The sequence below is a fragment of the Pezoporus flaviventris genome, unplaced genomic scaffold (assembly GCF_033815535.1).
Source record: "Pezoporus flaviventris isolate CSIRO_AGI_PZ_B2104156 unplaced genomic scaffold, CSIRO_AGI_Pfla_v1 ptg000007l, whole genome shotgun sequence".
NCBI lineage: Eukaryota > Metazoa > Chordata > Aves > Psittaciformes > Psittacidae > Pezoporus > Pezoporus flaviventris.
In genome coordinates, this window is record NW_026892555.1 from 2,230,583 (window position 1) to 2,249,527 (window position 18,945).

At 42.5% G+C, this 18,945-nt stretch overlaps 1 protein-coding gene across 5 annotated transcripts in view; it reads left to right on the forward strand.

Annotated features, from left to right (window-relative positions):
• Window positions 1-18,945, forward strand: part of TSNARE1 (t-SNARE domain containing 1) — a 491,630-nt gene that overhangs the window by 324,082 nt on the left and 148,603 nt on the right. The window lies entirely within an intron of this gene.

Here is an 18,945-nt window from a genome sequence, read left to right on the forward strand (position 1 = left end):
AGTGGAATGATCTTAGAAGACTAGAAAACATGTAAAGGAACCAGGTCCTCCTCACAAAGCACAATTTCACTACTGAAACAATTTATACAGTGGGTCAAAAATCGGTGATGGTTTTTGTGTCACAATAAATGCTGCAGTAGCTCCATTTTAGTGGGTTCGTCTTGTGTATATTCTTCATAGCTTGCTTTTTTGTTTCCCTGGTGAGCAACAATATATTGTTCTTTTTTTATAGACAGCAGTGCTCCCCATTTATGAGAAACAATTCTTGCATCAGGTCTTTTTACCGGCAAAGGCATTTTTCTTACATAGATCTGAAACATATAAAAACTAAACTAAACTCTGCTTGTATTTATCTCTCCTCTTTAGAGCCTGTCCCAGTGGATATTATTCTTTTCCTGAAACTTTCTTTCTTCCTTAAGAGTTTAAAGGAAAGGAAATCATCTGTAATTTCAGGCTCTCACAGATGTCAAAGGCAGGCTTCTCGTTGCCATGAATGGAAGTAGAATAGAGCTTTATCCACTATAGAGGTCAAATGTGCTGATTTAATACTACTGGGGGAAATTCATGAACATTCAGGTAAGTTGTTTTTTTCCCAAGCAGAGGAATCTTAAATTCTGCTCATAGTCTCCAGGCTTTCCCTGTTTGTCTTCCCAGTGGTGTCTTTAAAAGATAAAGGGTATATTATTTAATATGTAGGAGTATAAGTATGTAGTAACAACTGATTTCAGCTACCACCAATGCAATAAAAAATGCCGTAATCACATTCTGCTTCAAGTTCCAATTTCTTTGACATTAAAGGAATATGAATACCATGTATTCATATAACTGAATATACCTTGCTGCCTTCCTCTTTCCTTTTTACTTTGAAAGCATGCAGTGTATGTGTCCTCAAGACTCAGAAACCACAGACGAAATGGGACCCTCCTGCCTTTATTTTTAAGCTCCATGTTTCCAAGGCATTTTGTCCAAGGCATTGATGTTATGTGGGCTTAACCATTGTCTAGAGGTGCCTGTTTCCTTTATGTTTTTGGAGGGAGCATAGAACATCTGGTTTCCTATATTGAGGTCCTAAATTAGACATCTGAAGTTCAGTAGGATAAGTCTCAATACAAATGTTTCATAGAAGGAGTTTAGAAATCTTCAAGTAGGCAGAAGTGTAGGACCATAAAGTTCCTTGTAGTTACTCTAATTTCAGGTTCAAAGGCTCAGGTTTCTCTTTTCTTCCATCTCTTATTCGGTAATATTGGTGGACATGCATCCATGGACATAAAAAAACCCACCTCTGCTCGCTTCTTGTTCCAAATAGAATCATAGAATGGTTTGGGTTGGAAAGGAGCTTAAGGTGATCCAGTTCCAACCCCATGCCACAGGCAGGGACACCTCACACTAGACCATGTTGTCCAAGGCTCTGTCCAACCTGGCCTTGAACACTGCCAGGGACGGAGCATTTACCACTTCCACAGACACTGGAAGCTGCTCTGAGGTCTCCACGCAGCTTCTCTTCTCCAGGCTGAGCAGCCCCAATGTTCTCAGCCTGGCTCCATACAGGAGGTGCTCCAGCCCCTGATCATCCTTATGGCCTCCTCTGGACTTGCTCCAACAGCTCCATGTCCTTCTTATGTCGAGGACACCAGAACTGCACACAGTGCTGCAAGTGGGGTCTCACAAGAGCTGCTCATGTCTATGAGGATGTGTCAGATACTGCAGGGCATTTCTTATGCAGGTGGTTGTGTTCAGGTAGCTGCATTATGAGCCACACTTAGTTGGATGGATCCCATTGCAGGGTGGTTTATCCTGCCGCATTAGGGAATCTGAGTTCTTACTCCAGTGACAGGTGGTGCCTGGGTTGAGACCATATTGTTTAGATTCCTTAAAACCCATTCTTTAATGTGTCTTTAGTGTGGGTCCTCATCACATTAGTCCAGGACGGTTTAATCTGCTGTATGGTGTTGGGCACTCGGTTTGACACAAGGGCCAGTTACTGAGAGCTTACAGGAAAGCAGCAGGAGTGGTCTGAGAGCTGGCAGGCTTTACTGCAGAGGGGATCCAACAAAAAGAGATGGTTAAGCTACAAGGTAAAAGATGGAGATGAAGATAACAGTCTCCTGGTACCTAAAAGTCTGCTGCAAACAAGAAAGGAATCATCATTGCTCTTTTGTTTATTACAGATGAGAAGAACCAGAAGTAATGGACTTAGACCACAGCAGGAAAGAATCAGGGTCGTTATTAAGAAAAGCTGTCTAATGATAAGGATATTGAAACACTTTCTGGGGAGATTTTAGGCTCTCCAGCACCAGATATCTGTAATGGTATCTAGTGGAACGTATTTCGGGAATGCTATTTGTATAATTGCTTTTGCGGCTGCCTGTCAGATCACGCTGTGAGGTGCAATGTAAACAGGACATGTTCCTATTGTATCACAAACCATCATCATCTGATCAGAAAACATTGCAGCCGTGAATCCTTCTTTGATTTTCATTCTCATCCTCCCTTCAGAAAAGAAGTGTGTTCCTGTTAGACACCTTCTTTAGGGGCCGAAATCACTGATTTCATGTGACAGAGGTGATGACACTCAGAATCTGATGTCAGCTTCAGTTAGAGTGGCTGTTGGGTACAATTGCATAAATCACTTCACTTGATCCAAATACTTTCTGCCTGGCTTTCAGGACTTGGCTGGCAACGTCCATTTATTCTCCATAAAAGAGGAGTCAGTATGATAGTGTGTGTCCTCACTAGTCCTTTGGATGACATAAGATGAGCCACACAGTCATTGAAGGTGAGGTGTGTGGGAGCTGGATTGACATTTTGATGTCCTTCAAGAGTAACAGAATCATCACATTTCACTTGAACAAGCTGTTGGTTTTCTGAGTTTGTTATGTTTGATTAGCATCAGGGCTAGAAATAAGGAGAATTTATAGGAAGAGGTAAAATTAATGTACTAGCAGATTTCAGGAGGGAATGCATCTATGCTGCTGAATTAAACAAGGCCAGGGGCTGTCCTGTAGATCAAGGCCTGGCCATGTCCTCATGGTTAAATTATAGAGTCATAGAATCATAGAATAGTTTGTGTTGGAAGAGACCTTTAAAGGTAATCCAGTCCAATGAGCAGGGACATTTTCCATGCAGAAAGAAGGTGACAGCATCCAAACTGTCCATTAGGAATGGTTGCTGGAATGTGGTGCTTTGGACCTCAGTCATTCTTTAGGAAAGAAGGACAGTGCTGCATTAAGAAGGTTGCATGGATGATGAAGAGACAGCATTTGTGCCTATGCCTCATTCATCTGTGAGTTATGTGTATAAAAGTAGCTGCTTTGTGCCAGAGTTTGTGCAGGGGTCTGAGTGCACCACATCTATGCCTGTCTTCCTCTTGCCCTAGTGATTTGGCTGACCATGATTTAGGCCATCTCTGACACACATTGCTCTGCATCCTTGGATAGCAATGCTGTAAGAAAGAGTGCTCCATCAGAGCAGCACCTCCTTGCTTGGGAGATAGAATCATAGAATAGTTAGGGTTGGAAAGGACCTTAAGATCATCAAGTTCCACCCCCTCTGCCATGGGCAGGGAAACCTCACACTAAATCATATCACCCAAGGCCACGTCCAGCCCAGCCTCGAACACTGCCAGGGATGGAGCATTCACAGCTTCCCTGGGCAACCCATTCCAGTGCCTCACCACCCTTACAGTAAAGAATTTCCTCCTTATATCCAATCTAAACTTCCCCTGTTTCAGTTTTAACCCGTTACCCCTTGTCCTGTCACTGCAGTCCCTAATGAAGAGTCCCTCCCCAGCATCCCTACAGGCCCCCTTCAGATACTGGAATGCTGCTATGAGGTCTCCACATAGCCTTCTCCAGGCTGAACAGCCCCAACTTCCTCAGCCTAAGCCTTTCTCAGTCACTTGCTCTTGGTCCCTGCCTGAGCTATGCTGTAGGTCTGCTCTGCCTGCTCACAGTGCTGAACCCGACCCTACTCAATGGCTTTGCCTTGGATCTGCCTTATTTCTGTAGATGTGCTCAGAGGTCACCCAGCCCTTGGCTATCCCTGATCACTGTTTTAAACCTGCTGTGCTCTTGCTTGGCTGCTGTGGGATGGAGCCCTTGTTGGAGAGAGCACTGCCCCAGCTCACCTTGCTGTCACCCTCTCTGCTAGCTTGCCCTCCCCAGCGGAGCAGCTTGCTCTTGCAGCTCCCTGACAACTTAAGGGTCTCTAATAAGGTAAAAATTCCCTTAGTCATGCATAAACTTCATTAGTGCTTGGAATGCCCTTTAAGAAACCTGAGTTCAGTGTTCACAGGGGTGCAAATACATCAGTGCAGTTCACTCTGGCACTTGTGCTAGGTGCCACAAGATAGCTAGGGATTTTTTTTTCCTTATGGTCAAATCAGAGATTAACTTTCTGTGCTTTTTGGAGTCTTGTTTGATTGGATGCATTTTCTTTTTCCCTGCTTTGATTTTGGGGATATAAATATAAACAGAAGGGACATTTGGGGGCTGAAAGGATGATGGAGAATGGCTCTTCATCAGGGACTGTAGTGATAGGAGAAGGGGTGGTGGGTTCAAACTGAAAGAAGGGAAGTTCAGGTTGGAGATAAGGAAGAAGTTCTTTACTGTTAGGGTGGTGAGGCACTGGAATGGGTTGCCCAGGGAAGTTGTGAATGCTCCATCCCTGGCAGTGTTCAAGGCCAGACTGGAGAGAGCCTTGGGTGCCATGGTCTAGTGTGAGGTGTCCCTGCCCACAGCAGGGGGTTGGAACTGGGTGATCTTAAGGTCCTTTCCAACCCAAATCATTCTATGATTTTTAACCCACAGGTTCTGAATTAGTTGCATTGTTGTCAGTAAGGTATTGCATAGTTGGTTTACTCGTGATCTTACTATTTCTTGGCCTTGAAGGAATTCTTAATTTGATAAGGTAAGGGTTTTTTTTCAGTGCTAAAAGATATGATAGAATCAGCATGAAAAGGTGGCCAAAGCACTACCTGGACCCTTAGGTTCTGATATGGGGACTAATAATACACAGAAACAGATCTTTTCCACTCTATGATCATAATGGTGATACTCGTTAATTGCCTGTAAGCCCTTATAAATGGCAAGTAGAATTCACAGGTTTCAAGAGGACAGAGGATAGAAGGGATGACATATTTCTGTATCTACCTCGAAATTCATTTTAGAGAGGAAAAGAATGCTCAATATAGGTACTGCTTGCATAACGCCAAATTGTGTTGGCAGGGAGGACATTAAATCCTGGGTATTGCACTTAGAGAGTGTTTAAACGTAGCAGAGGATCAGCAGCATGCAATGAAATAAGAGCTGAAAGTCCAAGGATTTGGAAATGAGAGTGGCATGCCCAAGACTGGGCAGCAGATTGAGCTGTGCAGTAGGACATGAAACCACAGAGCAATACAAAGCAGCGGAGTAAGGTGAGGGGCAAAGTTGAGCAGATCAGGGCCTCCGTTTGGTTTAATTTACATTTCTCTTTGATTACATGGAGTACTTTCCAGCATGCAGTGAAAAGTCAGATTCTGCTCTCGGTGTTATTGTCATCATGAATCTGGAGAATTATCATGGAATTAGGCCAGAGGTAATCTGGTTTAAAGACATCAGAATATGTCCTCCACTGGCAATGCTGCTTCTGGACCAGGTGAGGGATGCTTCTGTTTTCTCATCCCCCAAACTGTTGCCTTGCAGAGCAAAGCTGCTGTGTCTGCTGGCAGTAGCATTCAGTGTTGTACAGCAGCCTGCTGCATCAATAACCATTGTCATCTACACCCATGAATTAGATTACTTCTGCAGCATGCCTCCCCAGTCTTCTTCAGCAGCGTTGCTTTCAGTGACATTCAACATGAGTACTGCTTTATTGCTTTACTCGAGCCTCCCTCGCATTTTAGCATCCAAAGCTCATTAGGATCGAACAATAGAAAGAGGTTGTTGAATGACTGTTCTCAAACACATCATAAAATTTGGGAGTACATGCTTTGTTTGCAGAAGAGGATAAAATGTTGGCCACTGTGCAGCCATCCACAGATGGGTTTTCAGTGAGAAACAAGCATATACTTGTAGAGCAAAACGTTGCCTCATGACTGGGGTTTTCCTGCCCTGTCTTCTAAATACAGTTCCAATGCCTAAAGATGTGGTAAGGAGGCATCAGCCTTTCCTTATAATGATTCCAGGTGGCAAAAAAAAAAGGAGCATTTCAGATCTGCCTTTGGAGAGCAGTAAAGGAAGGACTTCACTCCATAAGGAAGGGAAGACATATGTTTGACTGTTCTCTCTGATCCTCTCTCTTCTCAGCTATTGTTTTAATAATCTAGTCAATCTCCTTTCCCTTTGGGTTCCTTATTTCCTATAATGGACTTATTGTCACCTGGACATCGTAGATAAGGGTTTTCAAATATATGCTGCAATCACTTCACTTCCTCTCTTATGTCTACATGGAAGGAGAGGAGGAACAAGAAAACCCTTGAAGCATCAGTTCTGATTGAGGCTGCATTCATCCCGCTGGGAGCCGAGGTAGCCGCAGCTTCCTTGAGATCACCAACCTCTTACATGGTTGAACCTAACGATAGCAAGGTGAAAGATGGGGAGGGATATGTCAGCGGTAGAGCAGGAAACAACCGGAGTAGCTGTACAGTAGCAAAATCTGGGTAACTACGACTGTAACTACACAACACACCTTCAGCACAAGTACCCAAAGCACCATAACCTTTGTGTGTGGTGCTCGCTGCAGCTTCACTGACTGCTAACACCGTAAGTAAGTTTGCTTTCAGTTAAGTTGCGCCCTGCAGCATTTGGGATGGCTCTGGCTTGGCACCTTGCTAACAAAATGTGCCAGTGCTCTAGTACTTGAAAGCACCATCAGATGTCAACCTGGTAAAGACAGCAAGTGGTGAGAGGTGCATGCTGCTCCTTTCTTGCCATGGATTGTCCGTTGTTGTGGTGTCAGGAGGTGATTGACAGTCAGGACATAACACTATTAACCCAAATTCATTTTAGTTGCAGTTTTCTTAGTTTCCTTTCAATCACTGAAAACATTGAATTTCAAGCTTCCTGAGAGATATTGTGAAAACAAAACAAATAATGGCTTAATCAGTCATTTTTTGATTGGATTTGTGCTCTAGATGCATTCAGAAGCCACCCACACGATATATAGATTTCTTAACATAGAATAGAATCATAGAATGGTTTGGGTTGGAAAGGACCTGCAGATCATCCAGTTCCACCCCCCTCCCATGGGCAGGGACACCTCACACTAAACCATGTCACCCAAGGCTCTGTCCAACCTGGCCTTGAACACCGCCAGGGATGGAGCATTCACCACTTCCCTGGGCAACCCATTCCAGTGCCTCACCACCCTTACAGTAAAGAACTTCCTCCTTATATCCAATCTAAACTTCTCCTGTTTAAGTTTTAGCCCGTTACCCCTTGTGCTGTCACTACAGTCCCTAATGAAGAGTCCCTCCCCAGCATCCCTATAGGCCCCCTTCAGATACTGGAAGGCTGCTATGAGGTCTCCATGCAGCCTTCTCTGTGACTTGTCTGTAACTTAGGACTAAAGCATTGGACCACCTACTACGCTTTGGATTTGAGAAAGGTAAAAGCATTACTCACGTCTCATAAATCCATATGTATGCTCTGTTTGTTCTGCAGCCAACTGAGGAGGACTGTGTTGCAAAGCCAGTCACCCATCCCAGCAACATCTGGGAAAGCCCTAGGTCACCTCAAGCTGTGAATGGTTCCGCAGTACCCAAGTGTGTTAGCTGGTATCATTCTCTTTTCATTTTAGCTGGTTTGATTTGATTTTCTCCATGTTTCAGAGTAAAAGATGAGAATTTTATATACTCCCTGTGAAAATTATCCTTCATCCTTCTCTAGCAGCGTGATCAATTGCTTGAATAGCTTTCTGAGAATGTCCTTTTGTGCAGCATTAAATATTCCCCGCCTTGGTGTTCATCTAATATTACTTGGGTTGACTTCACTAACTTCAGAAACAAATGTAGTTAGTTAGTTAGTTAATAGTGGGTTTCATTTATTTATAGGCAATTAACCTGTATCCCCAGGCCATATTTTCTTCCTAAGCCTGCCATCTATAATAGACCTTATTTACCAGACCTTTATATAATTGCGGGTGCTCCCCTCCAAACTCATTTCTCTACATACAAATCAAGTCCATCTGTGACTTTTTGATCTTCAAAAGGAAACAAGCAAGTCCATCATGCCAGTTTAGTATGAAGGCATCACATGCAGGAAGACCAGCGTTGTGGCATGGGACACTGTCCCACCATATACACTGTGTGAAACAGGTTTGGTTGTCGATGCACAGATGTGGGCAGATTAAAGCGGTGTGGTAGTGAATCTTCCCCAAATCCAGAATCCACTGCACCACACAAACATTGGATCATAAGGTTTTTTCCAGCCCTAACTGTTCTATGATTCTATGTTGTATTTCTTGCATTACCATTATTGTTGCACGTCAAGAGGTGTTTTCTGAAATGCTTAGCCGTCCCTACCATCTCCCAGTAGTAACTAGTAACTCTTCCTTTATTTAAGCAGACTTCTGCCTCTGCTCAGCTGTCAACACTTTTAGGTTGCCTAAAATGAACAAATACATTCAATTCCTTTATGAGATTGCCTTTTTTGGGCAAATGCATGAAAATCCAGTGAGATTCACGTGTACACATCCATGACTAGAGCCTGCCCTGCAGGGAAGATGTGTTCACGACCTCAGCTGGTGAGTGTCCGGTACCCAGAAGCATCAAGTATGAGGTAGCCCTTGTAATTCCTGTTCTGCTTGCACAGCAGCAGATGCTGCTCTTGACAACAAGCCAATCCTCTACAGAAGCTCACTCCTGTTTGTTTTATTTTAGCTTTTTCTCCTCCAGAGCATTCTCTATCAAAGCACAGCAGTGGTTTCCTTAAGATTTTTCATTCCTAAGTCCTTCCTTCCTTTTATCCTTCCTTTTGCCCCTTCTTTCTCTCTTTCTCTCTCTCCTTCTTTCCTTCCCTCATCCGTTCTCTCCCCCTCTCCTCTTCCCCTCTCTTTTCCCATTTTAAATTCTCAAACAGAAAATAGCTTTTCAGGTGAAAATCCACCTTCCTCTTGTGCTTTTCCTCTCAAATCTCCCTCACACTGCAGAATGGACATGATGAATCCGTAGAAAATGTGTCTTTTTGAAAGGCTTTTTTTCTTGCATTCACAATCAACATTTCCTGTTCCTTCCTTAGTGATGTTCTGCTGATGTTTATCCCATATTCAGAAAGACTTCAGGACTGGAGAGGTGAAAGTCAACACGTTTCACCTTTGAAATCCCATTTTTAATTTGACAGGAAAGTGCAATTCAGGAGCTTCCAGTCATAAAAAATTAAGGACAACCTTTACCAAACAGTGTCCAGAGTGCCAAACCGAGTTAGAAATGGAAAAGGCATTTTCTTTAGGAGTGGAATGTTTTCTGCGTCTCAGTGAACAAAGGATGAATCCAGGCTGAATAATTCCTTCTCCTTGCACAGTTGCCTCATTTTTTCCTAGTCCAAAACTCAGCAAATGAGCTTTACAAATAATGCAATGAAATAATCTGTATTTTCCCCTGGCACCAGTGTTTCACTGAGCAAAACAGGCAGCTGCCTCTTTTCTAAGCCGGGTGCCTGCTGCCCCTTCAGCCCCCAACACCAATCTTGTCACAGCCATAGAATCATAGAACGGTTTGGGTTGGAAAGGACCTTAAGATCATCCAGTTCCAATCCCCTGCCACAGGCAGGGACACCTCACACTAAACCATGTCACCCAAGGCTCTGTCCAGCCTGGCCTTGAACACTACCAGGAATGGAGCATTTGCAGCTTCCTTGGGTACCCTGTGCCAGTGCCCCACCACCCTCACAGTAAATAATTTCTTCCTTGTATCTCACCTGAACTTCCCCTGTTTCAGTTTGAACCCATCACCCCTTGTCCTATCACTACAGTCCCTGATGAAGAGTCCCTCTTACAGCATCCTTGTAGCCCCCTTCAGACACTGGAAGCTGCTCTGAGGTCTCCACGCAGCTTCTCTTCTCCAGGCTGAACAGTTCCAACTTTCTCACCCTGTCTCCACACAGGAGGTGCTCCAGTCCCTGATCATCCTCGTGGTCTCCTCTGGACTTGTTCCAACAGTTCCATGTCCTTCTTATGTTGATTGACTCCATGATTTACTAGCATGACTTTGGTTTATCAAGGCTGGTGTTCAGCCTCAGCAAATCTTCCTTTCTATTTCTGAGGAGACGGCCACACAGACCTTCACAAACAGGAAAACGTAAGAATTTCAGTGTTTTTTTTGGCAGATCAAATACAACCCCCTTCAGCATTCCCTGAAAATGATCCCTCTGCTTGCTTTGTAGCCTCCAAACAGAAGAAAACAGATGATTTGGGGTTACCCCTAAATCAAGAAATCTGACCGTGTGACATATCCCACATATACCCTTATTCTATATTTCAAAATTCCTTAGGCCTAAATTAAGAAAATTAGGATAGCACCTTAGTTCCTGCTGGATTAAATAGCACAGAAAGATTGTGCTACCAGTGCAAAACTCAATGTCATATCTAGTATGCTACAGGGTGGTACCACAGGGAGAAGCGCCTTTGAGTAAAGCAGCTTGAAACATAGTCTAATTGAAATATAAGTTCCTTTAATTGCATTAATTAGGCTTTTAATAGGATTACAACAATTGTTCCTTTCTCTTTCATCTTGAAGCTCCTTTCTTTCCCCACACAAATTCCATAGTTAATCTGCTTGTGCTTATTTGCCTTTACAGTCATATCTAAACCCCAAAGTCTGACTATTTCCTGCTGAGCTCACCTCCCAGCTAAGAATGGTCCAGAAAAGGCAAGCTTTGAAGAGGTTTCCTTCTCTTTATTTGAAGAGGTATTTCCAGATCTAATGACCAAGCCAAAATACAGATGCTTCCTATAGATATATTTAGAGCTGAACAAAGGTGAATTTTGGTCTCGGGTTTCCCACTTTCAACCCGGAATTAATCCAGGCAACAAGGACGCTTTGTTCATTTGCTTTGTTTTGCACCTTTTTTGCTTGTTTGTAGTGGAGGAAAGGGTGACTGAGGAATCACAGAATGGTTTGGTTTGGAAAGAACCTTAAGATCATCCAGTTCCAACCCCCTGCTGTGGGCAGGGACACCTCACACTAGACCGTGTCAGCCAAGGATCTGTCCAACCTGGCCTTGAACATTGCCAAGGATGGAGCATTCACCACTTCTTTGGGCACCCTGTGCCAGTGCCTCACCACCCTCACAATAAAGAACTTCTTCCTTATATCACCTGATCTTCCCCTGTTTCAGTTTGAACCCGTAAAGACAAAGGAGGTGGTCTAAGTTCCTGTTTCACTGTAACAAACGTGGCTCCAACTTTCTCCACTGTAAACCTGGGCTAAGTTCTAAAATCAGTACCTACTTCCTCTGTATCTTCAGGGCAGCGAAAGCAGAACATCACCTACTTCAGCTAGCAACATCCACCCCCAGAAGTGCTCACACTTTTAATTCTCAGGTGCATCAGATTAAATTATAAGGAACCGTATTTCATTAAAGGCTACAACAGGCTCTAACAACTCAGAACCCCCCTGAAGGCAGCGCTCTTGCAAATGTCATTCGGTTGATCAGATTTATATAAATCTCTGCCTTCATGGCATTCTGTACCATCCCTGCTGTGCTTCTGAGAAGTGTAAATTCAGGCACTGATTTTCTCCCCTTTAAAAGGCAGAGGGCTGGTTTTCTGTCGAGACCCTTTAAATCGATGTGCCTTTGTCCTCCTGGTCTCACATGCAGTACTTGGATGTGTTTCTATTATATGCCGGCGTTAATGCAAAACAGGAAAATGACCTTGAATAAAAAGTTAAACCAGTGTGTTCTTTCACAGTAATTATTAGGGTGGAAAGGGAAGGTTTGAGGTATTGCAAAATGGCTCAAGGAAAAAGAGATTATTCCATGTCAAATGTAAATGCATTGTACATAGTTTTTCAAATTGGTGTCACACAAGCCTGGTAATTACAATATATATACATAGATATATTTCCTTAAACACTCCTTATAACTGCAGTAAGTGTGAAATAATCTAAAGAAAGTCATTCTCTTTGTAAGTCTTGCTTCTCATTTATTCTGTACTTGGGTATTAATAGCCCCTCTTTATCCAGAATGGGTGATGTTTTCAAAGGCCATGGATGGCTGTAAGGAAAGAGGTTTACTCTTTTATTTCAAATACAAATAGCAAAGTACTGGAGCACATCGACATATCGGTGCCTTTAATTCTGAAAACAGGAGAAAATAGTATTTCTCCCATCATATAGTCAGCCAAAAGTGGGGTTCAACTAAGCTTATTTTTTCACCTGATCCAAAAGCAGACATACCCAGGCAAGTGTCTCTTTCTGAACCGGTACCTATTCTTGTTTTGTAATCAGGGGACAGAAATAGGCACATTCACAGCGTGATTTGTAGGAAATTGCTGCAACAAAACATGGAAGTGATGTTTCTTTTAGACAAGATTGATCTTGGTGACGCATTCTCACTCATAATCACTGTCTCATAGATTTCGCTTGCACTTGCATGCCCACATATCATAATCCATATAAGCATAATATCATAATTACCGATATGCGTACATAAAGTTGTGTGGCCAGGATGACTTGCGTGGGATAGGACAAGCAGCACTGTCTCAAGTCCTTGCTATGTCTCATGTTCCTCTACAAAACAACATTCAGACAGTCTTTTTTGCTATACAGACACATTCATTGGTCTTTATCACTGTAACTGTTTTCCACTGTGCCCTTGGTTATCAATGTGTGCCACTTCTGTAATTGCTCCTCTAATGCTTGCTCTGGTACTTTCAATCACAGACATTTCCACCCATGCGTCTTTCAAACTACTTTTAATATTCCTGTTATAAAACTCTACTAATCCATCTCATTCTACAGCAGACACCTTAAGTTTATCAGGTGAATGGCTGCCTTAGAAAACCTGTTTCCTCTTCCTGACTGTAAAGACAGCTGAGGATGTCTAGGTTGACTACATGTATCTCACTCTGAACCCATGCTAAACCAACTGTCAAGCTTTGCCTCATAACCACTTGAGAAAGATCAGTGGCTTTAGAGAGTGAATCATCCTCCCTCATTTTAAAGATCTACTTCAGGATTCAGTGACGTGCCCTCCTGAGGACAATTACTTTGGTTAATCACCTCGGTTTTGGACTTTAAAGTCAAGTGAGTTGTGCCTTAAACAGTGAACCTCTTGGTTTGCCTTGCAGCAAATTGTGTTCTGTAGCACAAATCAACGTGTAGATGCCCACTGGAGGCAGGGTAGCAAGATCAGTGCAATTAATTGTGCCTAATTTACTAGGCTATGAGGAAATGCCTGACAAGATACCTTGTTATGTGTCTGACATAGCTGTTCTGCCTCCTGAATCTGACTGGTGTCTGTGCATAGAACTGTTGGAATATGCTAGTTACAATGACTGTACCTTGGATTTCTAAGATGAGTTTCTAAGGATCTCACAAGAGATCTGCAAGCTGACAGTAACCTCTTCCTCTTACAAAGAAACATCTTAATGATAAGAATTCTTCTCCTTTAATGGCCAGATACCACCTCAATAGAGAGTCCATGCAATGACCAAACACATCAGGCTTAATCTAGGAGATTTTTTTCCTGAAGGTCTGAAATCTGAGATGAAGGGAAGGAGTGTTGCAAATAGATACCTTTCACCTAGCCAAATAGGACTAGGTGAAGAAACCAAACTTAAGGACAATTAGGATTTTGGTAGTTACCAGGGTCACTTTTGGGTCCTAGTCTTTCATGGGTCTTATATTAGATGAATAGCCCTGGCTATTCATAGATATGATTTATATATATATATATATATTCATATATATAATTTCTATATCCACAGAAACTGATTGGACCTTTAACTTTCAAGAACTTTGCAGTGATGAATATTGAGTTTTGCTGATGACCACTGAGGTTTTATAATTAGCAGTCTCAGTTGCAAAGCTCCCACCAAACAATTAGACATTGACAAAAGACTGTCCCCTGACCTTTAAAATTCTTGCTACATGGACTGTGGTCTTAAGCACTTGTACTACTATGTCCTGAGTGGAAAAAAATAAGGGTGTTCTTTTATTCATAGAATCACAGAATGGTTTGGGTTGGAAAGGACCTTAAGATCATCCAGTTCCAACCCCCTGCTGTGGGCAGGGACACCTCACACTAGACCATGTCACCCAAGGATCTCTCCAGCCTGGCCTTGAACACTGCCAGCGATGGAGCATCTACTTTGGGCAACCTGTGTCTGTGCCTCACCACCCTCACAGTAAAGAACTTATTCCTTATATCTCACCTGAACTTCCCCTGTTTCAGTTTGAACCCATCACCCCTTGTCCTATCACTGCAGTCCCTGATGAAGAGTCCCTCTCCAACATCCTTGTAGCCCCCTTCAGATATTGGAATGTACCTTAACTTGTAAAACACCATCATCCTGTTTCTGTCATTTGCTTTGCTTTCTAATATCATCTACAGAGGTGAAAGAGGTTTTCTTTGAGATGCCAGATAATGGAAAACAATATAATTCACCTTAGTGACATAATGCAGGTCTTAACTGGGAAAGGTTTGTCAATAAAGCTGCTGATGTATAGGCAAGGTAGGCAAATGAATGTGTGGAGGTGGTTGTACTCATGTTTCCTTGTGATGAAATGTATTCATACAAGTGTGTCTGCAGTAAGGCTCTCACCAGTATCTATATAGTCCCAAGAATAATGGCCATAAGTGATATTATTGTACTGAAAAACTACTTCAACACAGATCAGATCTACCTTCCTAATGAGAAATGTACTACCCAGTCCCCAGAAAAGGTTGTGAGTAGAATTACATTCAAAGAACAATAAGCTGGTGAGCAGTTCAGGCGTTACAGGAGCAGGATCCATATGCGTATGTTAGATAGACTGCTGAGTCTTCTCTTGGGATGCGTTTGTGCATCACCTTCAGGAAATATACAGCATGGTGTATAGATGTTCTTTTGCAAAACCCGTGTCCTTTTGATACGTAGGAAATCATAGTCCCATTGGGTCCTTTTCTGTTGAGCTAAAACTATACAGATGCTCCCCGAGATGCTTAATGCAGAAGGAAATGTATGTATCTATTCCACTACAAATGGATGTTTCAGTAGGTGTCAGGTCATAAAATCACTTTACACCACTTCTTCGAGGTAGTTTATGTTCGCTGGATATTGTGCCTTTGGTCCATGATATGGGGCATTGCCATATTGATTAAATGCCTTGGGCTGTTACGGGGGAAAAAAATTAGGGCTATTTAATCAATAGATCTACACTTTAGTTACCGTTCCTGTCAGGCTGGAACAGAAATAGCACAAGAAAGGGGCAGCTTCTCATACAATTTAAGGGAGTTAAGGTTTGATGAAAGCTAAATAATACCTCTTCAGATGTGTGAGGGAAGATAATCAACAATTGCAAGTGTAGAGATTGTGTTACAAGATCTATCTGGCTTACTGGTTCAGAAGAGTTGGGAAGGCACTTTGGGCCTTACAAAGGAGCCCCAAAGAAACTGTGGCTTAAACATGAATGGATTAAATGCTGTTGGTTGGCAGTGATATGTCCCAATCCTGAGTGTTGGATCTATGAGGATTAACTGCCTCTCAGCTAAACCATCTCATTTAGTGAGGTAGTTCAGGGGATGATTCTCTCTCTCATGTGCTATCATAGAATGGTTTGGGTTGGAAAGGACGTTAAGATCACTCAGCTCCAACCCCCTGCCATGGACAGGGATGCCTCACATTAGACCAGGTTGCTCCAAGCCCTGTCCAACCTGGCCTTGAACACTGCCAGGGATGGAGCATTCACAGCTTCCTTGGGCAGCCTGTTCACAGTAAAGAACTTCTTCCTTATATCTAATCTGAACTTGCCTTGTTTAAATTTAAACCCATGTAAAAAGAACGTAGTTTTCCCAAGATTAAATAACTTTGTTACTGAATCTCATGACTGTGTTGTTTTCCTGCTACAGTTTATCTGTTCTTGCATTACTGTAATTCAAGAGCTATATCTTTGGATATATACCTTTACTGTCAAGTAGGTGCGATTTCTTACTGACTTTAGATGCCTTCTTTGTGAATGCCTACATCCACATTTATAATCAGTGCTTTTGGTATAGTCAGTATGCAGAAACAGGCACTTTTAGGACACAGTTTGTCCCATCTATTTGCAACATTTACCCTTGGCTGAGAGGGGCCACAGCAATCTTATCCTTGCTTCTTGCCTGTCTCTTCCCACTGACCAAGAAATGAGCCTAGGTTGACTGGTTCTGAAGAAGACTTCTACCCAGTAGAAAACCAGGACTGGTGAATCCTCCTTAGGATGCAGGAGGAGGTTTTAACTCTGCATCTGTCAAGAACACATAGAGAGTTCTCTTTCTGCTACCTCCTAATACGGAAAAATTCCAAGTTGGAAACCATACATATATGAAAAACATAAACGTGTATATGGGTTATTGGAATGATGACTTAGAGAAAACTTTATTACAGTACTTGTACTGCCCTTGCAGAAAAATACTGAGCATTCAGGGTTCTTATATGTAGTAGAGCAAAACATAACAAGAATCAATGCCTAGAAGCTGGAGCCACTTTCTGGATGGAGGGAAGACATTTACTTTATTATTTCTAACAGCAAGGGCAATGAAAACCAGGTGGAAATTACTAAAAGAGCATAGGTATTTTGTCATCTGATGTATTCCAATCCAGGCTGGTTGCCTTAGTCAGTGGTAGCTTTCTCTAAGGAAGCGATTTATACCTGATGCATAGGAAACGTGTGATGCAAACGCAGACAGCCTAGATTAATTAAAATGAATTAATTGTCCCTTCTCATCTGCAATCTGTGAGAATTCATTGGGTAAAAAAACACAACAAACCAGTGTGGCTACATCTCTGTACAAGCACAGATCTTACATAGCAATTGAGGTGTGCTTGGTATTTGCTGCTTGCCTGAATCTGTTTTACTACAGCATAAGAAAGGAGTTGGCTCCTAAGTAGGGTTCTTGGAGCTTGGTACAATTGAGTCATTACTGCTTGGGGTGGAAAGGACTGATGTATGTATTCAAGAACGAATATAGCTTGACAGCATATAAGCTGGCAAAACAACTTGACCTTTGTGTATGTACTCTATGAACAGTAAGCTCAGTTAGCTGTAATGCTTCCAAGTCTTCTACCACCATTAGGAAATGCCTTATTCAGCTAAAGCTGTGATTTTTTTTGGGGGGGGGTCAGTGTAAAAAGCATGAAAAGATCCATTATAAATATTGCTATCAATAAGTGGAAGGCTCTCATATTTAGAAAGGTCTAAAGCTTAATTAGCTTTATTCCTTAAATACAAAGTATATACGCTCTGCCATAGCCAAAGTCTTCTCGGCTGAGTTTTAGCTGGTTGTGTTCAAGCCAAGATGAGAGCTCTGGATGCTGTTTGAAGCATTTTGTTGTAGAGCTTGGGCTGGTACATGTCAGATTAGAGATCATGTGAAATCTCAGGTGATCTCTAAACTGAGATTTAGAGGTCAGCTGAAATCACCATCTCTTTCTACAAAGACAAAAAAGGCTAATATGTAGGACAGTGATTCTAGAGTATGTGTGGTCTGGCAGTAGCTTACATTTCCTTATATGTCTTTTAAATGCCTCAGTTTACCCCTCTCTTAAGGGATGTTGTGATCCCTTGTGTTGTATGTATCTGATTTAGCAAGGTCCTCAATGTCATCGCAGCATTTCTAGAGATTTCCAGTATCTAAGGGCCAAGAAGCAAAGACAAAGCGTTGGGTTTTGTTGGAGCAGCAATACAGTGAAAATGAATTTGGTCTGTATTAGTGATTTCTCAGATTTTAAGGTGAATTTGCATAGATATTGGAGCTCTGAGGCTCGCGGTGGTTACAGTCATAGAATGGTTTGAGTTGGAAAGGATCATAAGATCATCCAGTTCTAGCCCTCTGCCATGGATGGACAGGGACACCTCACACTAGACCATGTCACCCAAGGCTCTGTCCCACCTATCCCTCTCCAGCATCCTTGCAGGCCCCTTCTGACACTGGAAGCTGCTCTGAGGTCTCCACACAGCTTCTCCAGGCTGAGCAGCCCCAACTTTCTCAGACTTTAATCCACGGAAAGCTTCCTATGACTTTGGTGCAGAATGATGTTTTGTAATTGATAGGAGTAGCAGGGTTCGTATGCTGTCCACATCATGCTGAATACAAGAAATGCTCTTTTTCTCTCCATTTCTTGCATAACATTTTATGTTAGTGCCTCTGAAACGAAGCTAAACCTTCACCATAGCAGATATATTGCAAAAGAAAATCTCCTCAGGGAACCCCCAGTTTAAATAGACCAGACACTCAAAGGAGAAGGAAGGAATATATATACAGCTCTGGTTTACAGTCAGCTAATGGGACGTCAAAGGTTGTGTAAGGAATCTGTAATACATCAGGAACTAGACACCAGACTTATTTGGTGCACCTTTATTGGCAAATAGCATAAGGCAGGACTGTTCTGTATCCCCAAAGCTGTCCTTCATAGTTGAGCATATGTCCTTTTAGGATAGCTGCAAGCAAAATGAGTGGCTGCATCATGAATGCCTATCTGCAATGGACACTGGCCTATATGAACCTTTGGAATTTGCTGGGAAAGAGTTATCTTGCCCAATCCAAAACTGTGCTGCTTTAATAGTTCAGTTCTCTGAAGAACTTCAGGGCAGTGCTGGTGCATGGTGTGGTTTAGTGCTTGCTACTGATGTGGCCACTGGATCCTTGTTCTGGGCTTCCATTGGATGTTCAGCCTTTGTCTTTCCTGTGCTTTTGTTGGTGCTCTGGGGGTTTGTTTTGGGGGTGGGATTTTTCTTTTCCTGGTTTATTTCAAAAACTTGGGATATCAAGAGATGGTGGCATT